At 39.4% G+C, this 18,181-nt stretch overlaps 9 non-coding genes across 9 annotated transcripts; all 9 read right to left on the bottom strand.

Moving 5' to 3' along the window:
- Positions 1-1,426: 1,426 nt before the first annotated feature.
- Positions 1,427-1,499, bottom strand: trnas-uga (transfer RNA serine (anticodon UGA)). The gene has a single exon. It is a non-coding gene; the product is annotated as a tRNA-Ser (tRNA).
- Positions 1,500-3,126: 1,627 nt separating this feature from the next.
- Positions 3,127-3,199, bottom strand: trnat-ugu (transfer RNA threonine (anticodon UGU)). Its single transcript has one exon. It is a non-coding gene; the product is annotated as a tRNA-Thr (tRNA).
- Positions 3,200-4,828: 1,629 nt separating this feature from the next.
- Positions 4,829-4,901, bottom strand: trnat-ugu (transfer RNA threonine (anticodon UGU)). The gene has a single exon. It is a non-coding gene; the product is annotated as a tRNA-Thr (tRNA).
- A 1,629-nt stretch (positions 4,902-6,530) lies between these two features.
- On the bottom strand, positions 6,531-6,603 carry trnat-ugu (transfer RNA threonine (anticodon UGU)). Its single transcript has one exon. It is a non-coding gene; the product is annotated as a tRNA-Thr (tRNA).
- A 1,629-nt stretch (positions 6,604-8,232) lies between these two features.
- Positions 8,233-8,305, bottom strand: trnat-ugu (transfer RNA threonine (anticodon UGU)). The gene has a single exon. It is a non-coding gene; the product is annotated as a tRNA-Thr (tRNA).
- Positions 8,306-9,936: 1,631 nt separating this feature from the next.
- Positions 9,937-10,009, bottom strand: trnat-ugu (transfer RNA threonine (anticodon UGU)). The gene has a single exon. It is a non-coding gene; the product is annotated as a tRNA-Thr (tRNA).
- Positions 10,010-11,618: 1,609 nt separating this feature from the next.
- Positions 11,619-11,691, bottom strand: trnat-ugu (transfer RNA threonine (anticodon UGU)). Its single transcript has one exon. It is a non-coding gene; the product is annotated as a tRNA-Thr (tRNA).
- A 2,569-nt stretch (positions 11,692-14,260) lies between these two features.
- trnat-ugu (transfer RNA threonine (anticodon UGU)) lies at positions 14,261-14,333 on the bottom strand. Its single transcript has one exon. It is a non-coding gene; the product is annotated as a tRNA-Thr (tRNA).
- Positions 14,334-15,956: 1,623 nt separating this feature from the next.
- Positions 15,957-16,029, bottom strand: trnat-ugu (transfer RNA threonine (anticodon UGU)). Its single transcript has one exon. It is a non-coding gene; the product is annotated as a tRNA-Thr (tRNA).
- Between the last annotated feature and the right edge of the window lie 2,152 nt (positions 16,030-18,181).

Genomic DNA, 18,181 nt, shown 5'->3' with positions numbered 1-18,181 from the left:
CCTCTTCCGACAACATCCGGTGAAATTGGAGAGCGCCAAATTCAAATGTCAACATCACAATATTAAACATTCATGAACATACAAGTGTCTTATATCATTTAAAAGCTTAACGTCTTGTTAATCCAACAGCGTTGTCAGATTTCAAAAAGGCTTTACGGCGAAAGCATACCATGTGATTATCTGAGGACAGCTCCCCACATCCAAATATTTTTTTCAACCAATACAGGCTTTACAAAATGGCAAATAGCGATTAAATAAATCACTTACCTTTGAAGATCTTCCTCTGCTTGCAATCGCAAGGGTCCCAGCTACGCAACGAATGTTTGATTTGTTCGATAAAGTCCTTCTTTATGTCCAAAAAAGTCAATTGAGTTGGCGCCATTGATTTCAGTAATCCACTCCTTCAACATGCATACAAAGGAATCCAAAATGCTACCGGTAAACTTCGTCCAAACAAGTCAAACAATGTTTCTATTCAATCCACAGGTACCCGCAGGTATGTAAATAAACGACAATATTTCAGACGGAAAGAACGGTGTTCAATAGGAAAGGAAAATAACAAAGAGCACGCCCTCATTCAGGCTCACCAAAAGCCTACTTTCCTGTTGAGCTCCCTTGGAAAAAACGACTATTACTTGTTCGTTTTTCAAGAAACAAGCCTGAAACTCTGTATAAAGACTGTTGACATCTAGTGGAATCCATAGGTACTGCAATCTGGGAGGAATTGTTATATGTAGGCCCATAGACTTGCATTGGAAAGGCCTGTTACTTCCAAAAACAAAGGATTTCTGGGTGGATTTTCCTCTGGGTTTTCGCCTGCCATATCAATTCTGTTATACTCACAGACATTATTTTAACAGTTTAGAAACTTCAAAGTGTTTTCTATCAAATTCTACCAATTATATGCATTTCCTAGCTTCTGGGCCTGAGTAACAGGAAGTTTACTATGGGCAAGTCAGTCAGGCAGAAATTCAGGATACTGCCCCCTAGCCCTAAGAAGTTTTAATACTTTCTCAGAATTAGCCATTCTTTACTATACTGGACAAAAATATATACGCAACTCGCAACAATTGAAAAGTTTTTCCTGAGTTACAGTTAATATAAGCAAAAGTTTAAGTTAATGATATTATTCCTTCAACATGCATCACTGGTTTTCATGACTTCTGCTACTCCTGTCTCTAGTTTCAGCTCTTTTTTTAGTCATGATTGGCGGCCCAGGAAAGAATCGGCAAACGTGGAATCATATCCTCAGTTTGTTTGGCAATGTCTCTTACAGTAGTAGTACAGCAGATAATTATTTGTGCAGGGCAATATGGTCAGTTTGTTGTCACATTTTGAACTTTCTGCTGTATAGAGCGAGAGAAATGGTAAGTCCCACCCTGTGTAAAGTTTCAGATGAATGTCTTAGAGGGTGGAGTCAAAATCAAGGGCCCAGTGAGAATTGAACTCACGACCCCTGGTTTTCAAGACCAGTGCTCTAACCACTGAGCTATGGAGCCATAGACCTCTGTAAGAAGAATTGGAACGCTATAAAGAACACACCCATCAGAGAGTAAAAAAAGAGACACACCTAAGTAACCAAACATGCAGGTTACCCAGTCTGGCTCCTGCAGTAAAAGCAGATTCCTTGTCATCCTTTGTTATACATTTAATGACAAACTCTCCCAGGTCTATGTGACCCTCAGGCAGGACAGTAATACCCTCTTCCGACAACATCCGGTGAAATTGGAGAGCGCCAAATTCAAATGTCAACATCACAATATTAAACATTCATGAACATACAAGTGTCTTATATCATTTAAAAGCTTAACGTCTTGTTAATCCAACAGCGTTGTCAGATTTCAAAAAGGCTTTACGGCGAAAGCATACCATGTGATTATCTGAGGACAGCTCCCCACATCCAAATATTTTTTTCAACCAATACAGGCTTTACAAAATGGCAAATAGCGATTAAATAAATCACTTACCTTTGAAGATCTTCCTCTGCTTGCAATCGCAAGGGTCCCAGCTACGCAACGAATGTTTGATTTGTTCGATAAAGTCCTTCTTTATGTCCAAAAAAGTCAATTGAGTTGGCGCCATTGATTTCAGTAATCCACTCCTTCAACATGCATACAAAGGAATCCAAAATGCTACCGGTAAACTTCGTCCAAACAAGTCAAACAATGTTTCTATTCAATCCACAGGTACCCGCAGGTATGTAAATAAACGACAATATTTCAGACGGAAAGAACGGTGTTCAATAGGAAAGGAAAATAACAAAGAGCACGCCCTCATTCAGGCTCACCAAAAGCCTACTTTCCTGTTGAGCTCCCTTGGAAAAAACGACTATTACTTGTTCGTTTTTCAAGAAACAAGCCTGAAACTCTGTATAAAGACTGTTGACATCTAGTGGAATCCATAGGTACTGCAATCTGGGAGGAATTGTTATATGTAGGCCCATAGACTTGCATTGGAAAGGCCTGTTACTTCCAAAAACAAAGGATTTCTGGGTGGATTTTCCTCTGGGTTTTCGCCTGCCATATCAATTCTGTTATACTCACAGACATTATTTTAACAGTTTAGAAACTTCAAAGTGTTTTCTATCAAATTCTACCAATTATATGCATTTCCTAGCTTCTGGGCCTGAGTAACAGGAAGTTTACTATGGGCAAGTCAGTCAGGCAGAAATTCAGGATACTGCCCCCTAGCCCTAAGAAGTTTTAATACTTTCTCAGAATTAGCCATTCTTTACTATACTGGACAAAAATATATACGCAACTCGCAACAATTGAAAAGTTTTTCCTGAGTTACAGTTAATATAAGCAAAAGTTTAAGTTAATGATATTATTCCTTCAACATGCATCACTGGTTTTCATGACTTCTGCTACTCCTGTCTCTAGTTTCAGCTCTTTTTTTAGTCATGATTGGCGGCCCAGGAAAGAATCGGCAAACGTGGAATCATATCCTCAGTTTGTTTGGCAATGTCTCTTACAGTAGTAGTACAGCAGATAATTATTTGTGCAGGGCAATATGGTCAGTTTGTTGTCACATTTTGAACTTTCTGCTGTATAGAGCGAGATAAATGGTAAGTCCCACCCTGTGTAAAGTTTCAGATGAATGTCTTAGAGGGTGGAGTCAAAATCAAGGCCCCAGTGAGAATTGAACTCACGACCCCTGGTTTACAAGACCAGTGCTCTAACCACTGAGCTATGGAGCCATAGACCTCTGTAAGAAGAATTGGAACGCTATAAAGAACACACCCATCAGAGAGTAAAAAAAGAGACACACCTAAGTAACCAAACATGCAGGTTACCCAGTCTGGCTCCTGCAGTAAAAGCAGATTCCTTGTCATCCTTTGTTATACATTTAATGACAAACTCTCCCAGGTCTATGTGACCCTCAGGCAGGACAGTAATACCCTCTTCCGACAACATCCGGTGAAATTGGAGAGCGCCAAATTCAAATGTCAACATCACAATATTAAACATTCATGAACATACAAGTGTCTTATATCATTTAAAAGCTTAACGTCTTGTTAATCCAACTGCGTTGTCAGATTTCAAAAAGGCTTTACGGCGAAAGCATACCATGTGATTATCTGAGGACAGCTCCCCACATCCAAATATTTTTTTCAACCAATACAGGCTTTACAAAATGGCAAATAGCGATTAAATAAATCACTTACCTTTGAAGATCTTCCTCTGCTTGCAATCGCAAGGGTCCCAGCTACGCAACGAATGTTTGATTTGTTCGATAAAGTCCTTCTTTATGTCCAAAAAAGTCAATTGAGTTGGCGCCATTGATTTCAGTAATCCACTCCTTCAACATGCATACAAAGGAATCCAAAATGCTACCGGTAAACTTCGTCCAAACAAGTCAAACAATGTTTCTATTCAATCCACAGGTACCCGCAGGTATGTAAATAAACGATAATATTTCAGACGGAAAGGACGGTGTACCAATAGGAAAGGAAAATAACAAAGAGCACGCCCTCATTCAGGCGCACCAAAAGCCTACTTTCCTGTTGAGCTCCCTTGGAAAAAAACGACTATTACCTGTTCGTTTTTCAAGAAACAAGCCTGAAACTCTGTATAAAGACTGTTGACATCTAGTGGAATCCATAGGTACTGCAATCTGGGAGGAATTGTTATATGTAGGCCCATAGACTTGCATTGGAAAGGCCTGTTACTTCCAAAAACATAGGATTTCTGGATGGATTTTCCTCTGGGTTTTCGCCTGCCATATCAATTCTGTTATACTCACAGACATTATTTTAACAGTTTAGAAACTTCAAAGTGTTTTCTATCAAATTCTACCAATTATATGCATTTCCTAGCTTCTGGGCCTGAGTAACAGGAAGTTTACTATGGGCAAGTCAGTCAGGCAGAAATTCAGGATACTGCCCCCTAGCCCTAAGAAGTTTTAATACTTTCTCAGAATTAGCCATTCTTTACTATACTGGACAAAAGTATATACGCAACTCGCAACAATTGAAAAGTTTTTCCTGAGTTACAGTTAATATAAGCAAAAGTTTAAGTTAATGATATTATTCCTTCAACATGCATCACTGGTTTTCATGACTTCTGCTACTCCTGTCTCTAGTTTCAGCTCTTTTTTTAGTCATGATTGGCGGCCCAGGAAAGAATCGGCAAACGTGGAATCGTATCCTCAGTTTGTTTGGCAATGTCTCTTACAGTAGTAGTACAGCAGATAATTATTTGTGCAGGGCAATATGGTCAGTTTGTTGTCACATTTTGAACTTTCTGCTGTATAGAGCGAGAGAAATGGTAAGTCCCACCCTGTGTAAAGTTTCAGATGAATGTCTTAGAGGGTGGAGTCAAAATCAAGGCCCCAGTGAGAATTGAACTCACGACCCCTGGTTTACAAGACCAGTGCTCTAACCACTGAGCTATGGAGCCATACACCTCTGTAAGAAGAATTGGAACGCTATAAAGAACACACCCATCAGAGAGTAAAAAAAGAGACACACCTAAGTAACCAAACATGCAGGTTACCCAGTCTGGCTCCTGCAGTAAAAGCAGATTCCTTGTCATCCTTTGTTATACATTTAATGACAAACTCTCCCAGGTCTATGTGACCCTCAGGCAGGACAGTAATACCCTCTTCCGACAACATCCGGTGAAATTGGAGAGAGCCAAATTCAAATGTCAACATCACAATATTAAACATTCATGAACATACAAGTGTCTTATATCATTTAAAAGCTTAACGTCTTGTTAATCCAACTGCGTTGTCAGATTTCAAAAAGGCTTTACGGCGAAAGCATACCATGTGATTATCTGAGGACAGCTCCCCACATCCAAATATTTTTTTCAACCAATACAGGCTTTACAAAATGGCAAATAGCGATTAAATAAATCACTTACCTTTGAAGATCTTCCTCTGCTTGCAATCGCAAGGGTCCCAGCTACGCAACGAATGTTTGATTTGTTCGATAAAGTCCTTCTTTATGTCCAAAAAAGTCAATTGAGTTGGCGCCATTGATTTCAGTAATCCACTCCTTCAACATGCATACAAAGGAATCCAAAATGCTACCGGTAAACTTCGTCCAAACAAGTCAAACAATGTTTCTATTCAATCCACAGGTACCCGCAGGTATGTAAATAAACGATAATATTTCAGACGGAAAGAACGGTGTACCAATAGGAAAGGAAAATAACAAAGAGCACGCCCTCATTCAGGCGCACCAAAAGCCTACTTTCCTGTTGAGCTCCCTTGGAAAAAAACGACTATTACTTGTTCGTTTTTCAAGAAACAAGCCTGAAACTCTGTATAAAGACTGTTGACATCTAGTGGAATCCATAGGTACTGCAATCTGGGAGGAATTGTTATATGTAGGCCCATAGACTTGCATTGGAAAGGCCTGTTACTTCCAAAAACATAGGATTTCTGGGTGGATTTTCCTCTGGGTTTTCGCCTGCCATATCAATTCTGTTGTACTCACAGACATTATTTTAACAGTTTAGAAACTTCAAAGTGTTTTCTATCAAATTCTACCAATTATATGCATTTCCTAGCTTCTGGGCCTGAGTAACAGGAAGTTTACTATGGGCAAGTCAGTCAGGCAGAAATTCAGGATACTGCCCCCTAGCCCTAAGAAGTTTTAATACTTTCTCAGAATTAGCCATTCTTTACTATACTGGACAAAAATATATACGCAACTCGCAACAATTGAAAAGTTTTTCCTGAGTTACAGTTAATATAAGCAAAAGTTTAAGTTAATGATATTATTCCTTCAACATGCATCACTGGTTTTCATGACTTCTGCTACTCCTGTCTCTAGTTTCAGCTCTTTTTTTAGTCATGATTGGCGGCCCAGGAAAGAATCGGCAAACGTGGAATCATATCCTCAGTTTGTTTGGCAATGTCTCTTACAGTAGTAGTACAGCAGATAATTATTTGTGCAGGGCAATATGGTCAGTTTGTTGTCACATTTTGAACTTTCTGCTGTATAGAGCGAGAGAAATGGTAAGTCCCACCCTGTGTAAAGTTTCAGATGAATGTCTTAGAGGGTGGAGTCAAAATCAAGGCCCCAGTGAGAATTGAACTCACGACCCCTGGTTTACAAGACCAGTGCTCTAACCACTGAGCTATGGAGCCATACACCTCTGTAAGAAGAATTGGAACGCTATAAAGAACACACCCATCAGAGAGTAAAAAAAGAGACACACCTAAGTAACCAAACATGCAGGTTACCCAGTCTGGCTCCTGCAGTAAAAGCAGATCCCTTGTCATCCTTTGTTATACATTTAATGACAAACTCTCCCAGGTCTATGTGACCCTCAGGCAGGACAGTAATACCCTCTTCCGACAACATCCGGTGAAATTGGAGAGCGCCAAATTCAAATGTCAACATCACAATATTAAACATTCATGAACATACAAGTGTCTTATATCATTTAAAAGCTTAACGTCTTGTTAATCCAACTGCGTTGTCAGATTTCAAAAAGGCTTTACGGCGAAAGCATACCATGTGATTATCTGAGGACAGCTCCCCACATCCAAATATTTTTTTCAACCAATACAGGCTTTACAAAATGGCAAATAGCGATTAAATAAATCACTTACCTTTGAAGATCTTCCTCTGCTTGCAATCGCAAGGGTCCCAGCTACGCAACGAATGTTTGATTTGTTCGATAAAGTCCTTCTTTATGTCCAAAAAAGTCAATTGAGTTGGCGCCATTGATTTCAGTAATCCACTCCTTCAACATGCATACAAAGGAATCCAAAATGCTACCGGTAAACTTCGTCCAAACAAGTCAAACAATGTTTCTATTCAATCCACAGGTACCCGCAGGTATGTAAATAAACGATAATATTTCAGACGGAAAGAACGGTGTACCAATAGGAAAGGAAAATAACAAAGAGCACGCCCTCATTCAGGCGCACCAAAAGCCTACTTTCCTGTTGAGCTCCCTTGGAAAAAAACAACTATTACTTGTTCGTTTTTCAAGAAACAAGCCTGAAACTCTGTATAAAGACTGTTGACATCTAGTGGAATCCATAGGTACTGCAATCTGGGAGGAATTGTTATATGTAGGCCCATAGACTTGCATTGGAAAGGCCTGTTACTTCCAAAAACATAGGATTTCTGGGTGGATTTTCCTCTGGGTTTTCGCCTGCCATATCAATTCTGTTATACTCACAGACATTATTTTAACAGTTTAGAAACTTCAAAGTGTTTTCTATCAAATTCTACCAATTATATGCATTTCCTAGCTTCTGGGCCTGAGTAACAGGAAGTTTACTATGGGCAAGTCAGTCAGGCAGAAATTCAGGATACTGCCCCCTAGCCCTAAGAAGTTTTAATACTTTCTCAGAATTAGCCATTCTTTACTATACTGGACAAAAATATATACGCAACTCGCAACAATTGAAAAGTTTTTCCTGAGTTACAGTTAATATAAGCAAAAGTTTAAGTTAATGATATTATTCCTTCAACATGCATCACTGGTTTTCATGACTTCTGCTACTCCTGTCTCTAGTTTCAGCTCTTTTTTTAGTCATGATTGGCGGCCCAGGAAAGAATCAGCAAACGTGGAATCATATCCTCAGTTTGTTTGGCAATGTCTCTTACAGTAGTAGTACAGCAGATAATTATTTGTGCAGGGCAATATGGTCAGTTTGTTGTCACATTTTGAACTTTCTGCTGTATAGAGCGAGAGAAATGGTAAGTCCCACCCTGTGTAAAGTTTCAGATGAATGTCTTAGAGGGTGGAGTCAAAATCAAGGCCCCAGTGAGAATTGAACTCACGACCCCTGGTTTACAAGACCAGTGCTCTAACCACTGAGCTATGGAGCCATACACCTCTGTAAGAAGAATTGGAACGCTATAAAGAACACACCCATCAGAGAGTAAAAAAAGAGACACACCTAAGTAACCAAACATGCAGGTTACCCAGTCTGGCTCCTGCAGTAAAAGCAGATTCCTTGTCATCCTTTGTTATACATTTAATGACAAACTCTCCCAGGTCTATGTGACCCTCAGGCAGGACAGTAATACCCTCTTCCGACAACATCCGGTGAAATTGGAGAGCGCCAAATTCAAATGTCAACATCACAATATTAAACATTCATGAACATACAAGTGTCTTATATCATTTAAAAGCTTAACGTCTTGTTAATCCAACTGCGTTGTCAGATTTCAAAAAGGCTTTACGGCGAAAGCATACCATGTGATTATCTGAGGACAGCTCCCCACATCCAAATATTTTTTTCAACCAATACAGGCTTTACAAAATGGCAAATAGCGATTAAATAAATCACTTACCTTTGAAGATCTTCCTCTGCTTGCAATCGCAAGGGTCCCAGCTACGCAACGAATGTTTGATTTGTTCGATAAAGTCCTTCTTTATGTCCAAAAAAGTCAATTGAGTTGGCGCCATTGATTTCAGTAATCCACTCCTTCAACATGCATACAAAGGAATCCAAAATGCTACCGGTAAACTTCGTCCAAACAAGTCAAACAATGTTTCTATTCAATCCACAGGTACCCGCAGGTATGTAAATAAACGATAATATTTCAGACGGAAAGAACGGTGTACCAATAGGAAAGGAAAATAACAAAGAGCACGCCCTCATTCAGGCGCACCAAAAGCCTACTTTCCTGTTGAGCTCCCTTGGAAAAAAACAACTATTACTTGTTCGTTTTTCAAGAAACAAGCCTGAAACTCTGTATAAAGACTGTTGACATCTAGTGGAATCCATAGGTACTGCAATCTGGGAGGAATTGTTATATGTAGGCCCATAGACTTGCATTGGAAAGGCCTGTTACTTCCAAAAACATAGGATTTCTGGGTGGATTTTCCTCTGGGTTTTCGCCTGCCATATCAATTCTGTTATACTCACAGACATTATTTTAACAGTTTAGAAACTTCAAAGTGTTTTCTATCAAATTCTACCAATTATATGCATTTCCTAGCTTCTGGGCCTGAGTAACAGGAAGTTTACTATGGGCAAGTCAGTCAGGCAGAAATTCAGGATACTGCCCCCTAGCCCTAAGAAGTTTTAATACTTTCTCAGAATTAGCCATTCTTTACTATACTGGACAAAAATATATATACGCAACTCGCAACAATTGAAAAGTTTTTCCTGAGTTACAGTTAATATAAGCAAAAGTTTAAGTTAATGATATTATTCCTTCAACATGCATCACTGGTTTTCATGACTTCTGCTACTCCTGTCTCTAGTTTCAGCTCTTTTTTTAGTCATGATTGGCGGCCCAGGAAAGAATCAGCAAACGTGGAATCATATCCTCAGTTTGTTTGGCAATGTCTCTTACAGTAGTAGTACAGCAGATAATTATTTGTGCAGGGCAATATGGTCAGTTTGTTGTCACATTTTGAACTTTCTGCTGTATAGAGCGAGAGAAATGGTAAGTCCCACCCTGTGTAAAGTTTCAGATGAATGTCTTAGAGGGTGGAGTCAAAATCAAGGCCCCAGTGAGAATTGAACTCACGACCCCTGGTTTACAAGACCAGTGCTCTAACCACTGAGCTATGGAGCCATACACCTCTGTAAGAAGAATTGGAACGCTATAAAGAACACACCCATCAGAGAGTAAAAAAAGAGACACACCTAAGTAACCAAACATGCAGGTTACCCAGTCTGGCTCCTGCAGTAAAAGCAGATTCCTTGTCATCCTTTGTTATACATTTAATGACAAACTCTCCCAGGTCTATGTGACCCTCAGGCAGGACAGTAATACCCTCTTCCGACAACATCCGGTGAAATTGGAGAGCGCCAAATTCAAATGTCAACATCACAATATTAAACATTCATGAACATACAAGTGTCTTATATCATTTAAAAGCTTAACGTCTTGTTAATCCAACTGCGTTGTCAGATTTCAAAAAGGCTTTACGGCGAAAGCATACCATGTGATTATCTGAGGACAGCTCCCCACATCCAAATATTTTTTTCAACCAATACAGGCTTTACAAAATGGCAAATAGCGATTAAATAAATCACTTACCTTTGAAGATCTTCCTCTGCTTGCAATCGCAACGAATGTTTGATTTGTTCGATAAAGTCCTTCTTTATGTCCAAAAAAGTCAATTGAGTTGGCGCCATTGATTTCAGTAATCCACTCCTTCAACATGCATACAAAGGAATCCAAAATGCTACCGGTAAACTTCGTCCAAACAAGTCAAACAATGTTTCTATTCAATCCACAGGTACCCGCAGGTATGTAAATAAACAATAATATTTCAGACGGAAAGAACGGTGTACCAATAGGAAAGGAAAATAACAAAGAGCACGCCCTCATTCAGGCGCACCAAAAGCCTACTTTCCTGTTGAGCTCCCTTGGAAAAAAACGACTATTACTTGTTCGTTTTTCAAGAAACAAGCCTGAAACTCTGTATAAAGACTGTTGACATCTAGTGGAATCCATAGGTACTGCAATCTGGGAGGAATTGTTATATGTAGGCCCATAGACTTGCATTGGAAAGGCCTGTTACTTCCAAAAACATAGGATTTCTGGGTGGATTTTCCTCTGGGTTTTCGCCTGCCATATCAATTCTGTTATACTCACAGACATTATTTTAACAGTTTAGAAACTTCAAAGTGTTTTCTATCAAATTCTACCAATTATATGCATTTCCTAGCTTCTGGGCCTGAGTAACAGGAAGTTTACTATGGGCAAGTCAGTCAGGCAGAAATTCAGGATACTGCCCCCTAGCCCTAAGAAGTTTTAATACTTTCTCAGAATTAGCCATTCTTTACTATACTGGACAAAAATATATATACGCAACTCGCAACAATTGAAAAGTTTTTCCTGAGTTACAGTTAATATAAGCAAAAGTTTAAGTTAATGATATTATTCCTTCAACATGCATCACTGGTTTTCATGACTTCTGCTACTCCTGTCTCAGCTCTTTTTTAGTCATGATTGGCGGCCCAGGACAGAATCGGCAAACGTGGAATCGTATCCTCAGTTTGTTTGGCAATGTCTCTTACAGTAGTAGTAGTACAGCAGATAATTATTTGTGCAGGGCAATATGGTCAGTTTGTTGTCACATTTTGAACTTTCTGCTGTATAGAGCGAGAGAAATGGTATGTCCCACCCTGTGTAAATTTTCAGATGAATGTCTCAGAGGGTGGAGTCAAAATCAAGGCCCCAGTGAGAATTGAACTCACGACCCCTGGTTTACAAGACCAGTGCTCTAACCACTGAGCTATGGAGCCATACACCTCTGTAAGAAGAATAGGAACGCTATAAAGAACACACCCATCAGAGAGTAAAAAAAGAGACACACCTAAGTAACCAAACATGCAGGTTACCCAGTCTGGCTCCTGCAGTAAAAGCAGATTCCTTGTCATCCTTTGTTATACATTTAATGACAAACTCTCCCAGGTCTATGTGACCCTCAGGCAGGACAGTAATACCCTCTTCCGACAACATCCGGTGAAATTGGAGAGCGCCAAATTCAAATGTCAACATCACAATATTAAACATTCATGAACATACAAGTGTCTTATATCATTTAAAAGCTTAACGTCTTGTTAATCCAACTGCGTTGTCAGATTTCAAAAAGGCTTTACGGCGAAAGCATACCATGTGATTATCTGAGGACAGCTCCCCACATCCAAATATTTTTTTCAACCAATACAGGCTTTACAAAATGGCAAATAGCGATTAAATAAATCACTTACCTTTGAAGATCTTCCTCTGCTTGCAATCGCAAGGGTCCCAGCTACGCAACGAATGTTTGATTTGTTCGATAAAGTCCTTCTTTATGTCCAAAAAAGTCAATTGAGTTGGCGCCATTGATTTCAGTAATCCACTCCTTCAACATGCATACAAAGGAATCCAAAATGCTACCGGTAAACTTCGTCCAAACAAGTCAAACAATGTTTCTATTCAATCCACAGGTACCCGCAGGTATGTAAATAAACGATAATATTTCAGACGGAAAGAACGGTGTTCAATAGGAAAGGAAAATAACAAAGAGCACGCCCTCATTCAGGCGCACCAAAAGCCTACTTTCCTGTTGAGCTCCCTTGGAAAAAAACGACTATTACTTGTTCGTTTTTCAAGAAACAAGCCTGAAACTCTGTATAAAGACTGTTGACATCTAGTGGAATCCATAGGTACTGCAATCTGGGAGGAATTGTTATATGTAGGCCCATAGACTTGCATTGGAAAGGCCTGTTACTTCCAAAAACATAGGATTTCTGGATGGATTTTCCTCTGGGTTTTCGCCTGCCATATCAATTCTGTTATACTCACAGACATTATTTTAACAGTTTAGAAACTTCAAAGTGTTTTCTATCAAATTCTACCAATTATATGCATTTCCTAGCTTCTGGGCCTGAGTAACAGGAAGTTTACTATGGGCAAGTCAGTCAGGCAGATATTCAGGATACTGCCCCCTAGCCCTAAGAAGTTTTAGTACTTTCTCAGAATTAGCCATTGTTTACTATACTGGACAAAAATATATACGCAACTCGCAACAATTGAAAAGTTTTTCCTGAGTTACAGTTAATATAAGCAAAAGTTTAAGTTAATGATATTATTCCTTCAACATGCATCACTGGTTTTCATGACTTCTGCTACTCCTGTCTCTAGTTTCATCTCTTTTTTTAGTCATGATTGGCGTCCCAGGAAAGAATCGGCAAACGTGGAATCGTAGGGTCCCAGCTACCCAACGAATGTTTAATTTGTTCGATAAAGTCCTTCTTTATGTCCAAAAAAGTCAATTGAGTTGGCGCCATTGATTTCAGTAATCCACTCCTTCAACATGCATACAAAGGAATCCAAAATGCTACCGGTAAACTTCATCCAAACAAGTCAAACAATGTTTCTATTCAATCCACAGGTACCCGCAGGTATGTAAATAAACGATAATATTTCAGACGGAAAGAACGGTGTTCAATAGGAAAGGAAAATAACAAAGAGCACGCCCTCATTCAGGCGCACCAAAAGCCTACTTTCCTGTTGAGCTCCCTTGGAAAAAACGACTATTACTTGTTCGTTTTTCAAGAAACAAGCCTGAAACTCTGTATAAAGACTGTTGACATCTAGTGGAATCCATAGGTACTACAATCTGGGAGGAATTGTTATATGTAGGCCCATAGACTTGCATTGGAAAGGCCTGTTACTTCCAAAAACAAAGGATTTCTGGGTGGATTTTCCTCTGGGTTTTCGCCTGCCATATCAATTCTGTTATACTCACAGACATTATTTTAACAGTTTAGAAACTTCAAAGTGTTTTCTATCAAATTCTACCAATTATATGCATTTCCTAGCTTCTGGGCCTGAGTAACAGGAAGTTTACTATGGGCAAGTCAGTCAGGCAGAAATTCAGGATACTGCCCCCTAGCCCTAAGAAGTTTTAATACTTTCTCAGAATTAGCCATTCTTTACTATACTGGACAAAAATATATACGCAACTCGCAACAATTGAAAAGTTTTTCCTGAGTTACAGTTAATATAAGCAAAAGTTTAAGTTAATGATATTATTCCTTCAACATGCATCACTGGTTTTCATGACTTCTGCTACTCCTGTCTCAGCTCTTTTTTAGTCATGATTGGCGGCCCAGGACAGAATCGGCAAACGTGGAATCGTATCCTCAGTTTGTTTGGCAATGTCTCTTACAGTAGTAGTAGTACAGCAGATAATTATTTGTGCAGGGCAATATGGTCAGTTTGTTGTCACATTTTGAACTTTCTGCTGTATAGAGCGAGAGAAATGGTATGTCCCACCCTGTGTAAAGTTTCAGATGAATGTCTCAGAGGGTGGAGTCAAAATCAAGGCCCCAGTGAGAATTGAACTCACGACCCCTGGTTTACAAGACCAGTGCTCTAACCACTGAGCTATGGAGCCATACACCTCTGTAAGAAGAATAGGAACGCTATAAAGAACACACCCATCAGAGAGTAAAAAAAGAGACACACCTAAGTAACCAAACATGCAGGTTACCCAGTCTGGCTCCTGCAGTAAAAGCAGATTCCTTGTCATCCTTTGTTATACATTTAATGACAAACTCTCCCAGGTCTATGTGACCCTCAGGCAGGACAGTAATACCCTCTTCCGACAACATCCGGTGAAATTGGAGAGCGCCAAATTCAAATGTCAACATCACAATATTAAACATTCATGAACATACAAGTGTCTTATATCATTTAAAAGCTTAACGTCTTGTTAATCCAACTGCGTTGTCAGATTTCAAAAAGGCTTTACGGCGAAAGCATACCATGTGATTATCTGAGGACAGCTCCCCACATCCAAATATTTTTTTCAACCAATACAGGCTTTACAAAATGGCAAATAGCGATTAAATAAATCACTTACCTTTGAAGATCTTCCTCTGCTTGCAATCGCAAGGGTCCCAGCTACGCAACGAATGTTTGATTTGTTCGATAAAGTCCTTCTTTATGTCCAAAAAAGTCAATTGAGTTGGCGCCATTGATTTCAGTAATCCACTCCTTCAACATGCATACAAAGGAATCCAAAATGCTACCGGTAAACTTCGTCCAAACAAGTCAAACAATGTTTCTATTCAATCCACAGGTACCCGCAGGTATGTAAATAAACGATAATATTTCAGACGGAAAGAACGGTGTTCAATAGGAAAGGAAAATAACAAAGAGCACGCCCTCATTCAGGCGCACCAAAAGCCTACTTTCCTGTTGAGCTCCCTTGGAAAAAAACGACTATTACTTGTTCGTTTTTCAAGAAACAAGCCTGAAACTCTGTATAAAGACTGTTGACATCTAGTGGAATCCATAGGTACTGCAATCTGGTAGGAATTGTTATATGTAGGCCCATAGACTTGCATTGGAAAGGCCTGTTACTTCCAAAAACATAGGATATCTGGATGGATTTTCCTCTGGGTTTTCGCCTGCCATATCAATTCTGTTATACTCACAGACATTATTTTAACAGTTTAGAAACTTCAAAGTGTTTTCTATCAAATTCTACCAATTATATGCATTTCCTAGCTTCTGGGCCTGAGTAACAGGAAGTTTACTATGGGCAAGTCAGTCAGGCAGATATTCAGGATACTGCCCCCTAGCCCTAAGAAGTTTTAGTACTTTCTCAGAATTAGCCATTGTTTACTATACTGGACAAAAATATATACGCAACTCGCAACAATTGAAAAGTTTTTCCTGAGTTACAGTTAATATAAGCAAAAGTTTAAGTTAATGATATTATTCCTTCAACATGCATCACTGGTTTTCATGACTTCTGCTACTCCTGTCTCAGCTCTTTTTTAGTCATGATTGGCGGCCCAGGACAGAATCGGAAAACGTGGAATCGTATCCTCAGTTTGTTTGGCAATGTCTCTTACAGTAGTAGTAGTACAGCAGATAATTATTTGTGCAGGGCAATATGGTCAGTTTGTTGTCACATTTTGAACTTTCTGCTGTATAGAGCGAGAGAAATGGTATGTCCCACCCTGTGTAAAGTTTCAGATGAATGTCTCAGAGGGTGGAGTCAAAATCAAGGCCCCAGTGAGAATTGAACTCACGACCCCTGGTTTACAAGACCAGTGCTCTAACCACTGAGCTATGGAGCCATACACCTCTGTAAGAAGAATTGGAACGCTATAAAGAACACACCCATCAGAGAGTAAAAAAAGAGACACACCTAAGTAACCAAACATGCAGGTTACCCAGTCTGGCTCCTGCAGTAAAAGCAGATTCCTTGTCATCCTTTGTTATACATTTAATGACAAACTCTCCCAGGTCTATGTGACCCTCAGGCAGGACAGTAATACCCTCTTCCGACAACATCCGGTGAAATTGGAGAGCGCCAAATTCAAATGTCAACATCACAATATTAAACATTCATGAACATACAAGTGTCTTATATCATTTAAAAGCTTAACGTCTTGTTAATCCAACTGCGTTGTCAGATTTCAAAAAGGCTTTACGGCGAAAGCATACCATGTGATTATCTGAGGACAGCTCCCCACATCCAAATATTTTTTTCAACCAATACAGGCTTTACAAAATGGCAAATAGCGATTAAATAAATCACTTACCTTTGAAGATCTTCCTCTGCTTGCAATCGCAAGGGTCCCAGCTACGCAACGAATGTTTGATTTGTTCGATAAAGTCCTTCTTTATGTCCAAAAAAGTCAATTGAGTTGGCGCCATTGATTTCAGTAATCCACTCCTTCAACATGCATACAAAGGAATCCAAAATGCTACCGGTAAACTTCGTCCAAACAAGTCAAACAATGTTTCTATTCAATCCACAGGTACCCGCAGGTATGTAAATAAACGATAATATTTCAGACGGAAAGAACGGTGTTCAATAGGAAAGGAAAATAACAAAGAGCACGCCCTCATTCAGGCGCACCAAAAGCCTACTTTCCTGTTGAGCTCCCTTGGAAAAAAACGACTATTACTTGTTCGTTTTTCAAGAAACAAGCCTGAAACTCTGTATAAAGACTGTTGACATCTAGTGGAATCCATAGGTACTGCAATCTGGGAGGAATTGTTATATGTAGGCCCATAGACTTGCATTGGAAAGGCCTGTTACTTCCAAAAACATAGGATTTCTGGATGGATTTTCCTCTGGGTTTTCGCCTGCCATATCAATTCTGTTATACTCACAGACATTATTTTAACAGTTTAGAAACTTCAAAGTGTTTTCTATCAAATTCTACCAATTATATGCATTTCCTAGCTTCTGGGCCTGAGTAACAGGAAGTTTACTATGGGCAAGTCAGTCAGGCAGATATTCAGGATACTGCCCCCTAGCCCTAAGAAGTTTTAGTACTTTCTCAGAATTAGCCATTGTTTACTATACTGGACAAAAATATATACGCAACTCGCAACAATTGAAAAGTTTTTCCTGAGTTACAGTTAATATAAGCAAAAGTTTAAGTTAATGATATTATTCCTTCAACATGCATCACTGGTTTTCATGACTTCTGCTACTCCTGTCTCTAGTTTCATCTCTTTTTTTAGTCATGATTGGCGTCCCAGGAAAGAATCGGCAAACGTGGAATCGTAGGGTCCCAGCTACCCAACGAATGTTTAATTTGTTCGATAAAGTCCTTCTTTATGTCCAAAAAAGTCAATTGAGTTGGCGCCATTGATTTCAGTAATCCACTCCTTCAACATGCATACAAAGGAATCCAAAATGCTACCGGTAAACTTCATCCAAACAAGTCAAACAATGTTTCTATTCAATCCACAGGTACCCGCAGGTATGTAAATAAACGATAATATTTCAGACGGAAAGAACGGTGTTCAATAGGAAAGGAAAATAACAAAGAGCACGCCCTCATTCAGGCGCACCAAAAGCCTACTTTCCTGTTGAGCTCCCTTGGAAAAAACGACTATTACTTGTTCGTTTTTCAAGAAACAAGCCTGAAACTCTGTATAAAGACTGTTGACATCTAGTGGAATCCATAGGTACTACAATCTGGGAGGAATTGTTATATGTAGGCCCATAGACTTGCATTGGAAAGGCCTGTTACTTCCAAAAACAAAGGATTTCTGGGTGGATTTTCCTCTGGGTTTTCGCCTGCCATATCAATTCTGTTATACTCACAGACATTATTTTAACAGTTTAGAAACTTCAAAGTGTTTTCTATCAAATTCTACCAATTATATGCATTTCCTAGCTTCTGGGCCTGAGTAACAGGAAGTTTACTATGGGCAAGTCAGTCAGGCAGAAATTCAGGATACTGCCCCCTAGCCCTAAGAAGTTTT

Source organism: Salmo salar, chromosome 05 (assembly GCF_965601325.2).
Source record: "Salmo salar chromosome 05, fSalSal1, whole genome shotgun sequence".
NCBI classification, from domain to species: Eukaryota; Metazoa; Chordata; class Actinopteri; order Salmoniformes; family Salmonidae; genus Salmo; species Salmo salar.
Note: the sequence above shows the minus strand (reverse complement) of the source record. Positions and strands in the feature narration are given on the sequence as shown.